A 13,726-nucleotide genomic window follows, 5' to 3' on the forward strand; every position below is an offset into this window, starting at 1 on the left:
AAAATATTTTTTTGGGATAAGGCTTTGGGCCTTCTGCCTTTTGAAACTTTGTTGTATTTGTGTTTTTCAGTCAAGGGCCTTCACCCATCTTAAACTTAAAATTACTTACTTGCAAAATCTTAGATAGTTTGGGCCTTCAGCATCATTTTGAAAAAGTTATTGAAGGTGAAACGTCCCCCTCTGAAAAATTTTACACGACTGTCCTTAAACTGACGCACAATATTTTTAGCGCAACGCAATCTGACTTTCAAAATTCCCTACAAAAGAATGGCCCTGACTAACATTAAACTATACCTTTCACAAATCACTTTCCTCACAAAAATCTTCGCTGCTCAAGCTACTGCAATACAGCGAGCGCCACTACTGCCAGCTAAATAAAAGATTCAAACTATGGAAGGCACTAACTACTGATAGGGATAGTTAGCAAGTGAAAGATATTAATAGAGAACAAAGAATGTATTTACCTTGATATCATCATATATAAATATAGCAGTTCATGACAAATTTCAAAACTCCGCCATCTCTCTCCCCACATCCACCACTGCTGGCGGCTCACCTCCAACTGCGCAACGCTACGCGCTGTTCACAGCCAGCTGCCTAACACTACAATGGCGAGTATTACAACAATGCAAAGCAGCCACAGACTGCACACCGCACAGCCAGTGATTTTGTATACAGAGGTGGCGTTACCAATAAAAAAACCTAAACAGCCTACTTACAAAGGATACAGCCTTAGGGTTTATGCCTTGTAAAAATTTATTGTAGTTTTGTTTTGAATCATGGACCTTCAGCAATTTTAAAGGTAAAATTCCTTATTGTTAAGTCCTAAACTGTTTAGGCCTTCAGCCTCCTGTTATTTATTATTACTTAAGGATAATGCTTTGGGTCTTCTGCCTTTGAAAATTTATTGTAGTTGTGTTTTTAAATCATGGGTCATCAGCCATTTTAAAATTAAAATTCGCCGCGCGGGATTGGCCGAGCGGTCTGGCGCGCTGCAGTCATGGACCGTGCGGGTGGTTCCGGCGGAGGTTCGAGTCCTCCCTCGGGAATGGCTGTGTGTGTTTGTCCTTAGGATACTTTAGGTTAATTCGTGTGTAAGCTTAGGGACTGATGACCTTAGCAGTTAGGTCCCATAAGATTTCACACACATTTGAAAATTTTTGAAAATTAAAATTCCTACTTGTCAAGTCTTAGGTTGTTTGGGCCTTCAGCCTCATTTCAAATATTTAAGGATAAAACCTTCCGTTTTCTGCTTTTTGAAAATTTGTTGTAGATGCGTTTTAAATCATGGTCCTTCAGCCGTTTTAAAAATTGAAGAGGTTGTGCCCTTAAGCCATAAGATTGTGCGACATATTCAGCCGATAGTTAAGGTCAGAAATTTGCTCTGTAATGTTTGGGCAACTAAATAAAGTTATATGTGTTCGAGTGTAACTGACAGCCGCTCATTTTTGGCCCCTTTCCACCATTCCAACTACCTGTTCTGTCCTGCGGATTTCACCAGGCGTTTCAACACTTATGTCACAAAAAAAACTTTTATTATCTGAGGGCTAAACAAGTGAAAATATGGAATACATAAGAAAGGAACATTTATAATATCCACACGTACGAACCACAGTATTAAAAGTATTCTGGTTCAGTTACCAACATCAAACAGGGTGCAGCCATAGATGTATTTTAAGTGACACTAAAACCAATGTAGAATTTTAAGGTTCCAACGTCTTCCTGAGATTTGGGGAGGTGTTCATACTGTGTTAACAATGTAAGTTGCCAGCCAGACACATTTCCCTATGCTGTCGTTTTTATCTTCTTTCGTATTTCTGCCGTTTTCCGTATGTTCTAATCCAAGGTATAGTACCTTTTCTTCTTTCTCTATCGTGTTATGGCTTATGAGATTGACTGATTGTATTGATCAGTGCGAGTGTGGTGCGGTTGAGTGATGGGTTTCACCTTATTTCTTTAGTCTCACTGTATGAGAATACTTTTATCCATTTTTGTCCGTTAGTTCCTGTAGTGGACTGACAAGGCAGCCAGTCCACAGTGACGGGTAGCCGAAAGGGCACACGTACACACACGCCGACAGGCGCGAAGTCTGGAACAGGATTCGTAATGAATGTGATAAAGAAAAGAACATAGCTACTAGAACACTTAACTTTTATATCATCCTTTGGTATACAGCATTCTTGATGATATAAGTGAGACTATCTTGAGATACATGCAATGGTACAAATGGCGCCTTGCTAGGTCGTAGCCATTAACTTAGCTGAAGGCTATTCTAACTGTCTCTCGGCATATGCGAGAAAGGCTTCGTCAGTGTAGTCGCTAGCAACGTCGTCGTACAACTGAGGCGAGTGCTAGTCCGTCTCTCTAGACCTGCCGTGTGGTGGTGCTCGGTCTACGATCACACAGTGGCGACACGCGGGTCCGACATGTACTAATGGACCGCGGCCGATTTAAAGCTACCACCTAGCAAGTGTGGTGTCTAGCGGTGACACCACATTCCTCCCCCGCAAATCGGCGAACGGTCGTGTGATAAGGCTTCCGCCCGCCGTGGGGAGGACCCCATGTTGACGTATGCGATGGGGTGGGGAGCCTAACAACAGGCGAGGCTGTGCCACCCGCACCCTGCCATTTGGTCCGAGGGGAGCTAGGAAACGCCTGAAAACCTAGTCCAGGGCGCACGTCAACATGCGGTGTATGCGCCCGTAATGAGACAGGAGGGGCCGAAGGGTCGACCTCCATTGCGTCGGGGGATCCGACGCGCGATGACGACATCTGGTCCGGAGCGGGCAAGATTTCCATGGCGGAGGACAGCTGGTCACGGGAAGCGATCGGCGGCGCGCGACCCAGAGAGGCGCTGGGCGGCTGCGGCGAAGCGTCCACTGCGGGCGGCGCCGGCGGGAGAACAGGCGGCGGCGGCGGCGGCGGTGGCAGCGCCATGAGGCAATAGGGAAGGCAGCGTCGGTAACACCTGGGGATGAGGCGAGCCAGTAGATGGGCCCCAGGGCGCAGACCGGACGGCACCGTCGCTGAAAGCAGACGGGAGCGGCAGAACCCAGGCGACGACAGAGGCGCAGCTGATTGAGATGCCGACGCACCTCACCAGAGGCCCCCAAAACCAAATACATCGCGCGGCCGAGGCAGCGAAGAATGCGCCCTGCGAGCCAACGCCGTGAACCTCGATAGTTGCGATAGAAGACAACGTCGCCAGGAGCAAAAGCAGGAGTCTGCCGCTGCACAGGAACCTGATGCGGCGGATGCAGCAAAGCCATCAAGGTTCGATGAGGACGACCGTGGAGCAACTTAGCCGGCGAGCGACCATCGCGGGGCTGAGAGCGATACGAAGACAAAAAGAACAATATCGCGTCCTCCCGAGAATGCGACTATTTCAATTTCAACATCTGTGACTTGAAAGTCCGGACCAATCGTTCAGCGGCACCGTTTGACTGAGGCGAAAACGGCGCGGATGTCAGATGTTGAATACCATTGGCCTTGCAGAATGACTGAAATTCGGCAGACATGAATTGTGGACCATTGTCGGAAACAATAGTCTCTGGAAGACCTTCAATGCAAAAAATAGCAGATAACGCCTGGATGGTGGCAGAGGACGTCGTGGAAGACATCCGGACAACAAAAGGAAAATTACTGAAAGAATCAACCACAACCAACCATCGAGCATTCCAGAATGGACCAGCAAAATCGATGTGCAAGCGTTGCCAAGGGGAAGTGGCGTTCGGCCATGGAAAGAATTTCCGCGGTGGTGTCGAGTGTTGTTCGGCACACGCCATGCAAGAAGAGCACATATTCGTAATCGCAGCATCGATGCCGAACCTAGTACAGTGCTGACGAGCAAATTGTTTCGTGCGCACTATACCCCAATGTCCTTGGTGAAGGAGCCGTAAGACAGAGGACTGTAACGAACGTGGGACCACGACTCTGGTGGACTGATCATTATCAGAACGCAACAACAAAACACCACATCGTTCAAAAAGGCTCTCCTTGTGAGCAAAAAATCGGCGAACCAACGGATCCGCGATCCATGACTTCGACAAGGGCCATTGCGTAGCAACAAAACGCAAAACAGTAGCAAGGACAGGGTCAGCAGCTGTGGCTGTAGCTACACGACGAAAATCAATCGGAAACGATTCGACCACATCATCGGTTTCCGAGTCAATGAACATGCAAGCAAGTTCGGAAGAATCGAATGCTTTATCCGCAGCAACAGGCAAACGGGACAACGCATCGGCGTTTCCGTGCTTAGCAGTTGACCGATACAAGATATCGTAGCGGTACTGCGAGAGGAAAATAGACCAGCGAATGAATTTCTGCGCTGTACGCGGAGGTACAGGCTTGTGCGGATGAAAAAGCGATGTCAAAGGTTTGTGGTCCGTGATGATGGTAAATTGATGACCATACAAGAAATCACGAAACTTCGTAACATCAAACATGAGAGCCAAAGCTTCTTTCTCTATTTGTGAATAATTGCGTTGCGCAGACGAGAGCAATTTTGACGCAAAGGCAATAGGGCAATCATGCGATCCATCTTTGTGCGCAAGCACAGCACCGATACCGAAATCCGATGCATCTACCATCAACAAAAGTGGTTTCTGGGGATCGAATGGCGTAAGGGAAGTATTGGAAAGCAACGCCGGTTTCAACTGGCGAAAGGCGCGTTCGCATTCCGTCGTCCAGACAAACGGAACACCTTTAAGGCGTAAGCGATGAAGCGGAGCTGAAATGGAAGAGGCATTGCGCAGAAATCGATGATAATAGGTAATTTTTCCCAACACACTCTGTAGCTGCTTCACATTCTGTGGCGAAGGCGAGTCCTGTATGGCACGGAGGTGCTCTGGACTCAGATGTATGCCTTGGGCATTGATTACATGTCCCAAATATGGTAAGTCACGAGCAAAAAACACACATTTGTCCTTCCTCAAGCGAAGACCATTTTGTCGCAAGACCTGAAATAATGTTCGTAGGTTGGCTAAATGTTCGGCCTCTGTCTTGCCGGAGATCACAATATCGTCCAGATAGTTTGCTGCAGTAGGGACCGACGCACAAACAGTTTGTAAATATTGCTGAAACAATGCAGGGGCGGAAGCGCACCCGAATGGCAGCCTTTTGAATCGGTACAAACCAAGATGCGTGTTAACCACCAAGACGCGCTGGGATTCTTCGTCCACCGGTATTTGCAAGTACGCATCAGCTAGGTCCAACGTGGAAAAATACGTTCCCGGGCACAGTTTGTCAAAAAGATCTTCCGGGCGGGGCAAAGGAAAAGTAGCAGTCACAAGTTGTGGATTCACAGTTGCCTTGAAGTCCACGCAAAGTCTCAATTTTCCGGAAGGTTTCTTCAAAATAACTAAGGGTGAGGCCCAGAGAGAAGCCTGCACACGTTCAATGACACCTTGTGATTCTAAATCGTTTAATGTTCTGGCGACCTCATCACGCAATGCGTGGGGAACATTGCGCGCTCTGAAAAATTTCGGTTGCGCGTTCACTTTTAGTTCCAAATGAGCTTCATAGTTCTTAGCGCAACCAAGGCCCGGTGCAAAAATGTCTGCAAATTCTTCACATAGACTAGAAACATTGTCTGAAGGCACAGTCTGGTTCTGATAGGACCTGATTTACTATAGACATGTTAAACAACTGAAATAAATCGAAACCAAACAAGTTCACTGCCGAAGAAGAACGAAGAACGTAAAAACACACAAGTTGTGTTTGTCCCTTGTATGTTGCAAGAAGGCTGCACTGTCCCAACACAGGGAGAAGCTGTCCGGAATAACTCGTGAGCTGAACATTTGCGGCACGCAACGGAGGTTTGCCCAGTTGTTTGTACGTGGCGTGATTGAGCAATGAAACAGCAGTTCCAGTATCGAGCTGGAACGGTATCACTAGTCCGGCAAAGTCCAATTCTACAAAAAGTTTATTGTCCTGCTGACGACAAGAGCGACTGTTTTGTGCAACTTGAACTGATACAGGTACAGAAGCACTTGCTACTTGACTGGATTTCCGGCGACGTCGACGCACACGTTTTGTGGGACGAACACAGTCACTGTTAGATAAAGTGGCACTGGACGGGGTGGAATTAACTACATGAATGTCCATGGGCGAAGGTTCCCGAGCCTGTGTGTCCTTGATTCGATTCCGGCGCGAAGCAAAGGGCCTGGAATGGGTGTGACTGTCTGATCTGAGCTTTTTCTGGCAAACACTTTGAACATGTCCTTCCTTATGACAGTAAAAGCAAATAGCTTGGCGTGACGGGCAATTGTCACGCGAATGTCTAGTTGCACACCGCGGGCATGATTTCACTGCATTTGCTTGCTTGCGCGGGACACGTGGCTGCGCGGACGTGCGCGAGGGCAGGTTAGCGTTCCGTGCAGCGGGCCCGGCGGGCCGGTTAATGTGACACACGGCTGGCGAAGTTGCAAATGATTCCTGAGCAAAGTCAAGTGTGTCTTGCCTGTCCAATATGTCTATCACTTGTTGAAGGGAGGGATTAACTAGTTTCAAAATCTGTTCCCGTATGCGAACATCAGAAACGTTCTGTGCTATTGCATCACGCACCATAGTATCTGAATAAGGGAGTCCACAGTCACATTCAAACGCACAATCCCTAGTAAGTCCTTGCAATGTTGCAACCCACTCCCGATTAGTTTGACCGGCCATACGTTTTGTACGAAAGAACGTATACCTTTTTGCAACGACATTAACTGTTTCTTTGAAATAGGCATCTAAAGAAGACAAAATTTCTTCGTATGACAGAGTTGCTACGTCGGGTCGGGGAAACAATTTCACTATCACACGGTAGGTGGACACACCTACACACGAAATTCTGTAGGCGGCGAGATGAAATCCAAATTGTCGGGACCATTCTGTCCAAGACTCAACGGCTGCATCAAAGCTACGAAACGGGGGTGCAACCGCATGGTGTGGCTGCGGTAGCGATGAAGCGGCGGCGGCCGCATGGGTTTGTAGCGCACGGTGACCCTGGACGAGCTGTCCAAGGGCATCCAATAACGCCTGCGTCTGCTGATTCTGCAAGCGATAAAATTCGGACAGTACATCTGGAGAATGTGGCGAAGCCATGACACAAGCAAATTAATACAATACGAACGCTAAAGTCCCTTTTGAGACTCGTCGCCAATGTAGTGGACTGACAAGGCAGCCAGTCCACAGAGACGGGTAGCCGAAAGGGCACACGTACATACACGCCGACTGGCGCGAAGTCTGGAACAGGATTCGTAATGAATGTGATAAAGAAAAGAACGTAGCTACTAGAACACTTAACTTTTATATCGTCCTTTGGTATACAGCATTCTTGATGATATAAGTGAGACTATCTTGAGATACATGCAATGGTACAAATGGCGCCTTGCTAGGTCGTAGCCATTAACTTAGCTGAAGGCTATTCTAACTGTCTCTCGGCAAATGAGAGAAAGGCTTCGTCAGTGTAGTCGCTAGCAACGTCGTCGTACAACTGGGGCGAGTGCTAGTCCGTCTCTCTACGATCACACAGTGGCGACACGCGGGTCCGACATGTACTAATGGACCGCGGCCGATTTAAAGCTACCACCTAGCAAGTGTGGTGTCTGGCGGTGACACCACAGTTCCTTTAAATATTTGTAAGGACGCTGATAACCTCGCCACTAAACGGCTGTAAACTCGACACACAAATACAGACATGCACACAACAGACTCACAAACAAAAATTATTTTTGTGGCAAATTGTGTGTCTAAGAACAGAACATTAGATAATATACGAATAAAATCGGTACTTAAAGTCGGAATAAGGCAGGCAAAATATAGTAAAGCGTATCTAATATAAACCTCTTATTGTGAAAAAGAAAACGAAACATTGTGCTCTCAGATTAAGAAAAAAATCATAAAATTAATATAGAATCTACTGAAAGGAAATCTTTCAGCTTAAGAGTCCAAATACACCATGACCTTATGTCAAACGTAGTCAATGAAAGAATATTTATTTAAAGGTCTTGATGGTCATTGGAGCACTGAGAGTAAAACCCGTTGGGTATTGCCTCATGGCCTCTCAGCATGATATTTTTGTTTTTGTGGTGCTTGTAGAAACCCACTTTGTAATACGAAATCACTTTAATTAACGTTGGTGTGTATTCTCTCTTAAAGTATTGAATATAGCTCAGCACTTATGCCCTTTCTTTCTACAATTTATTAAGAGTGTGTAAAAAGTGCACAACCACAAGCCCTCTTCGGAGTGTCTTCTATACCTGTGTATAATGGTGTGTAGCTGATATGTGTATCTGTTAGCTATGTAATCTTGTTTGTGTATTAGTAGACATTTTACATTTCGGCCACATGTAACTTTTTCCTCACATTAGCTGGTTTTCTTATTGCAACAGATCAGATGATAGTAGTAAATGAAACCAGTCACTGTAAATTGAGTAGAACTGTGATGAAGAATAGCATTACCAGCTTGCAAATCTTACCAGACACTGTTGTGCCTGCAGTTCGCGAAATACTAAAATCCACTGAAAGTCTATCAAACCATGTAATAGAACAGGCTAACACATCGCCTACTGCTAGAGTTTTTGGTTGGTAATCAAGCGTGGAACTACTTAAATTTCGCATAAAAACCATCAGCAATGGTAACCGAAGAATTCCGGCACAAATAGCCACTCTCATTCGGCAAACGCCAAATTGAAAGGGGGCGGAGGAGCAGACAGAGGTTCTGTGCAATCTTCTGCCTTTGGGATGGGAAACTACCCCTACAAATCTGACGAATCAGCATTGATCAACGTCCTGAGGATACAGAAGGTAATGGAAACCACTATAGTAAAGAAAAATAATGTGTATCGTAGGACACGTGGCCTGTAAGTGAAAAAGTGTCATATGATCTCTCCATTGGCAAAAGATCCGGACTAGTCTCCCGTTCAGTCTCTGGAAGCGAGCTGCCAAGGGAGAGTATACCGTGAAAAACAGACTGAATAACCAAGGAAGGGATAAAGTCCTACCAGTCGAGGTGTGGAATATCAGAAGTTTGAACATGGAGTGAAACCCAGAAAATCTTAAAATGAAAATAATAAGGCTCAGTACTGATGTAGTGGGGGCAGTGAAGTGAAACTGAAAGAAATCGTGCAGGCTTGTATGTTTGGTTAGAGCAGCTCAGTCAGTGTCAGTTAGACCGTCAGCGAGAGCGCATCGCTAGCTCCTGCTACTACTAAGGCGAGTACACCGTTTGCTTCTTACATATTTTACAAACAGCAGCGACTTATTTTCAGTTATCTGTGTAATTACTAGTTTATTTTTGTAATTTCTTGCGTGTTCGAGTGCTTACTAGGTAGAACCTTTTATTTCAATAAGTGTTTTTGTACTTATTTGCTGCGCTTAGCTTTTAAATAGTTTTTCTGGGAAAACCTAGCGTAGTTTTCGCGTCTCGTATTTCAGTGAGTGTTTCTTGATTATCAGAGTAGCTCATCAGAAGATTATCTTGGGAATTTGTCACCGTATAGAGTAGGGTAAACATAGTCATGTGTAGGGACTGTGGTTGTTGTGAGCGGACGCAAGGAGAATTGGCCACTCTTCGGGGACAGGTGGAGGCTTTGTCTGTTAGGCTCATCGAGCTCGAGGCGCAGGCGTCGGCTCGTAGTGGCGTTGGGGCAACTGTGGTGAGACCTATGCCTACTTCGGTGGCCTTGGAATCACATGGAACCCCTGATGTCGCTGCGTCTTCCGGTAGTGAGCATCTTACCGGTCAGCCATCACTCCAGGGTGAATGGCGGACAGTGGTGGGCTCGCGCGTGCCTGGCCGAAAGGCGAAGGTGGGATCTGGCCGCGTGGCGGCTGCCTTACCCCTTTCCAACAGGTACGGGGTGCTTCCTAGTGGTGATGACATCGTTTCCGAGCCACCACAGGATGCCTCGCCTGTTGGGCCAGTGGCCGATTCTCCGGCAAGGTCCCGACAGTCACAGAGGGCGGGCCTATTAGTTATAGGGAGCTCCAACGTTAGGCGGGTGATGGAGCCCCTCAGGAAAATAGCGGGTAGGTCGGGGAAGAATGCCAGTGTGCACTCGGTGTGCTTGCCGGGGGGTCTCGTCCGTAATGTGGAGGAGGCCCTTCCGGCAGCTATTGAACGCACTGGGTGTGACCGGCTGCAGATAGTAGCACATGTCGGAACGAATGACGCCTGCCGCTTGGGTTCTGAGGCCATCCTTGGTTCCTTCCGGCGGCTGGCTGATTTGGTGAAGACAACCAGCATCGCACGCGGAGTGCAAGCTGAGCTTAATATCTGCAGCATAGTGCCCAGAGTCGATCGCGGTCCTCTGGTTTGGAGCCGTGTGGAGGGTCTAAACCAGAGGCTCAGACGACTCTGCGACTATAATGGTTGCAAATTCATCGACCTCCGTTATTGGGTGGAGAACTGTAGGGCCCCCCTAGACAGGTCAGGCGTGCACTACACACCGGAAGCAGCTACTAGGGTAGCAGAGTACGTGTGGCGTGCACACGGGGGTTTTTTAGGTTAGAGGGACCCCCCCTTGGGCGAAACGATAAAATACCTGACGGCTTACCAGAGAGAACATTATCATCGTTGATAAAGAACGTCCGTCCTCAGAGACCAAAAACAGGAAAAGTTAACGTAATATTGGTAAACTGCAGGAGTATCCAGGGCAAGGTTCCTGAATTAGTATCTCTTATTGAAGGAAATAGTGCGCATATAGTATTAGGAACGGAAAGTTGGTTAAAACCGGAAGTGAACAGTAACGAAATCCTAGACACAGAATGGAATATATACCGCAAGGATAGGATAAACGCCAATGGTGGAGGAGTATTTATAGCAGTAAAGAATTCAATAATATCCAGTGAAGTTATTAGCGAATGCGAATGTGAAATAATCTGGGTTAAGTTAAGTATCAAAGGTGGGTCAGATATGATAGTCGGATGCTTCTATAGGCCACCTGCATCAGCAACCGTAGTAGTTGAGCGCCTCAGAGAGAACCTGCAGAACGTCGTGAAGAAGTTTCGTGATCATACTATTGTAATAGGGGGAGACTTCAATCTACCAGGTATAGAATGGGATAGTCACACAATCAGAACTGGAGCCAGGGACAGAGACTCTTGTGACATTATCCTGACTGCCTTGTCCGAGAATTACTTCGAGCAGATAGTTAGAGAACCAACTCGTGAAGCTAACGTTTTAGACCTCATAGCAACAAATAGACCGGAACTTTTCGACTCCGTGAATGTAGAAGAGGGTATCAGTGATCATAAGTCAGTGGTTGCATCAATGACTACAAGTGTAATAAGAAATGCCAAGAAAGGAAGGAAAATCTATTTGCTTAACAAGAGTGATAGGGCACAAATCGCAGAATATCTGAGTGACCACCATCAAACGTTCATTTCTGAGGAAGAGGATGTGGAACAAAAATGGAAAAAATTCAGAAACATCGTCCAGTACGCCTTAGATAAGTTCGTACCGACTAAGGTCCAAAGCGAGGGGAAAGATCCACCGTGGTATAACAATCATGTACGAAAGGTACTACGGAAACAAAGAAAGCTTCACCATAGGTTTAAGAGTAGTCGAATCATAGCTGATAAGGAAAAGCTGAACGAAGCGAAAAAGAGCGTAAAGAGAGCAATGAGAGAAGCATTCAACGAATTCGAACATAAAACATTGGCAAACAATCTAAACAAGAACCCTAAAAAGTTTTGGTCATATGTAAAATCGGTAAGCGGATCTAAATCCCCTATTCAGTCACTCGTTGACCACGATGGCACCGAAACAGAGGACGACCGAAGAAAGGCAGAAATACTGAATTCAGTGTTCCGAAACTGTTTCACTGCGGAAAATCGTAACACGGTCCCTGACTTCAGCCGTCGCACGGACGCCAAAATGGAAAATATTGAAATAAACGATATCGGAATTGAAAAACAACTGCTATCACTTAGTAGCGGAAAAGCATCCGGACCAGACGAGATACCCTTAAGATTCTACAGTGATTATGCTAAAGAACTTGCCCCCTTTCTATCAGCAATTTATCGTAGATCTCTGGAAGAACGTAAAGTACCTAGCGACTGGAAGAAAGCACAGGTCGTTCCCATTTTCAAGAAGGGTCATAAATCAGATGCGAATAATTATAGGCCTATTTCACTTACGTCAATCTGTTGTAGAATAATGGAACATGTTTTGTGTTCTCGTATTATGACGTTCTTAGATAATACAAATCTCCTTCATCATAACCAACATGGATTCCGCAAACAGAGATCATGTGAAACCCAGCTCGCCCTATTTGCCCAAGAAATTCACAGTGCCGTAGACACTGGCGAGCAGATTGATGCCGTATTCCTGGACTTCAGGAAGGCATTTGATACGGTTCCGCACTTACGTTTAGTGAAAAAAATACGTGCTTACGGAATATCGGACCAGGTTTGTGATTGGATTCAGGATTTCCTAGAAGAAAGAACACAACATGTCATTCTTAACGGTTCAAAATCTGCAGATGTAGAGGTAATTTCGGGAGTACCGCAAGGAAGCGTGATAGGACCTTTATTGTTTACAATATACATAAATGACTTAGTTGACAACATCGGTAGCTCCGTGAGGCTATTTGCAGATGACACGGTTGTCTACAAGAAAGTAGCAACATCAGAAGACTCGTACGTACTCCAGGAAGACCTGCAGAGGATTAATGAATGGTGCGACAGCTGGCAGCTTTCCCTAAATGTAGATAAATGTAATATAATGCGCATACATAGGGGCAGAAATCCATTCCAGTACGATTATGCCATAGGTGGTAAATCATTGGAAGCGGTAACGACCGTAAAATACTTAGGAGTTACTATCCGGAGCGATCTGAAGTGGAATGATCACATAAAACAAATAGTGGGAAAAGCAGGCGCCAGGTTGAGATTCATAGGAAGAATTCTAAGAAAATGTGACTCATCGACGAAAGAAGTAGCTTACAAAACGCTTGTTCGTCCGATTCTTGAGTATTGCTCATCAGTATGGGACCCTTACCAGGTTGGATTAATAGAAGAGATAGACATGATCCAGCGAAAAGCAGCGCGATTCGTCATGGGGACATTTAGTCAGCGCGAGAGCGTTACGGAGATGCTGAACAAGCTCCAGTGGCAGACACTTCAAGAAAGGCGTTACGCAATACGGAGAGGTTTATTATCGAAATTACGAGAGAGCACATTCCGGGAAGAGATGGGCAACATATTACTACCGCCCACATATATCTCGCGTAATGATCACAACGAAAAGATCCGAGAAATTAGAGCAAATACGGAGACTTACAAGCAGTCGTTCTTCCCACGCACAATTCGTGAATGGAACAGGGAAGGGGGGATCAGATAGTGGTACAATAAGTACCCTCCGCCACACACCGTAAGGTGGCTCGCGGAGTATAGATGTAGATGTAGATATCTGGCCAGACGAGTATAGCGTAATATCAGCAGCAACGGAAAACGGTATAATATAAGCAGGATTCACTATGAATAGGAAAATAGGGCAGAGAGTGATTTGCCGTGAACAGCCCAATGATAGGAATGTTCTCATCGGAATAGTCACCAAACAACACTGAAAACAATAGATCACGTATTCACGCTGACGTAGGAAACAGAAGATGAAGAGACACAGACAGTATGTGATGGTATTGAACGGGTAATTCGGTTTTGAATGGGAGATGACAGCCTAATAGTCATGGAGGATTGCAGTGCTGTTGTAGGAGAAGTAATAGAAGAAATGTTTACA

This window comes from Schistocerca nitens, chromosome 8, assembly GCF_023898315.1.
Source record: "Schistocerca nitens isolate TAMUIC-IGC-003100 chromosome 8, iqSchNite1.1, whole genome shotgun sequence".
Classification (NCBI taxonomy): domain Eukaryota; kingdom Metazoa; phylum Arthropoda; class Insecta; order Orthoptera; family Acrididae; genus Schistocerca; species Schistocerca nitens.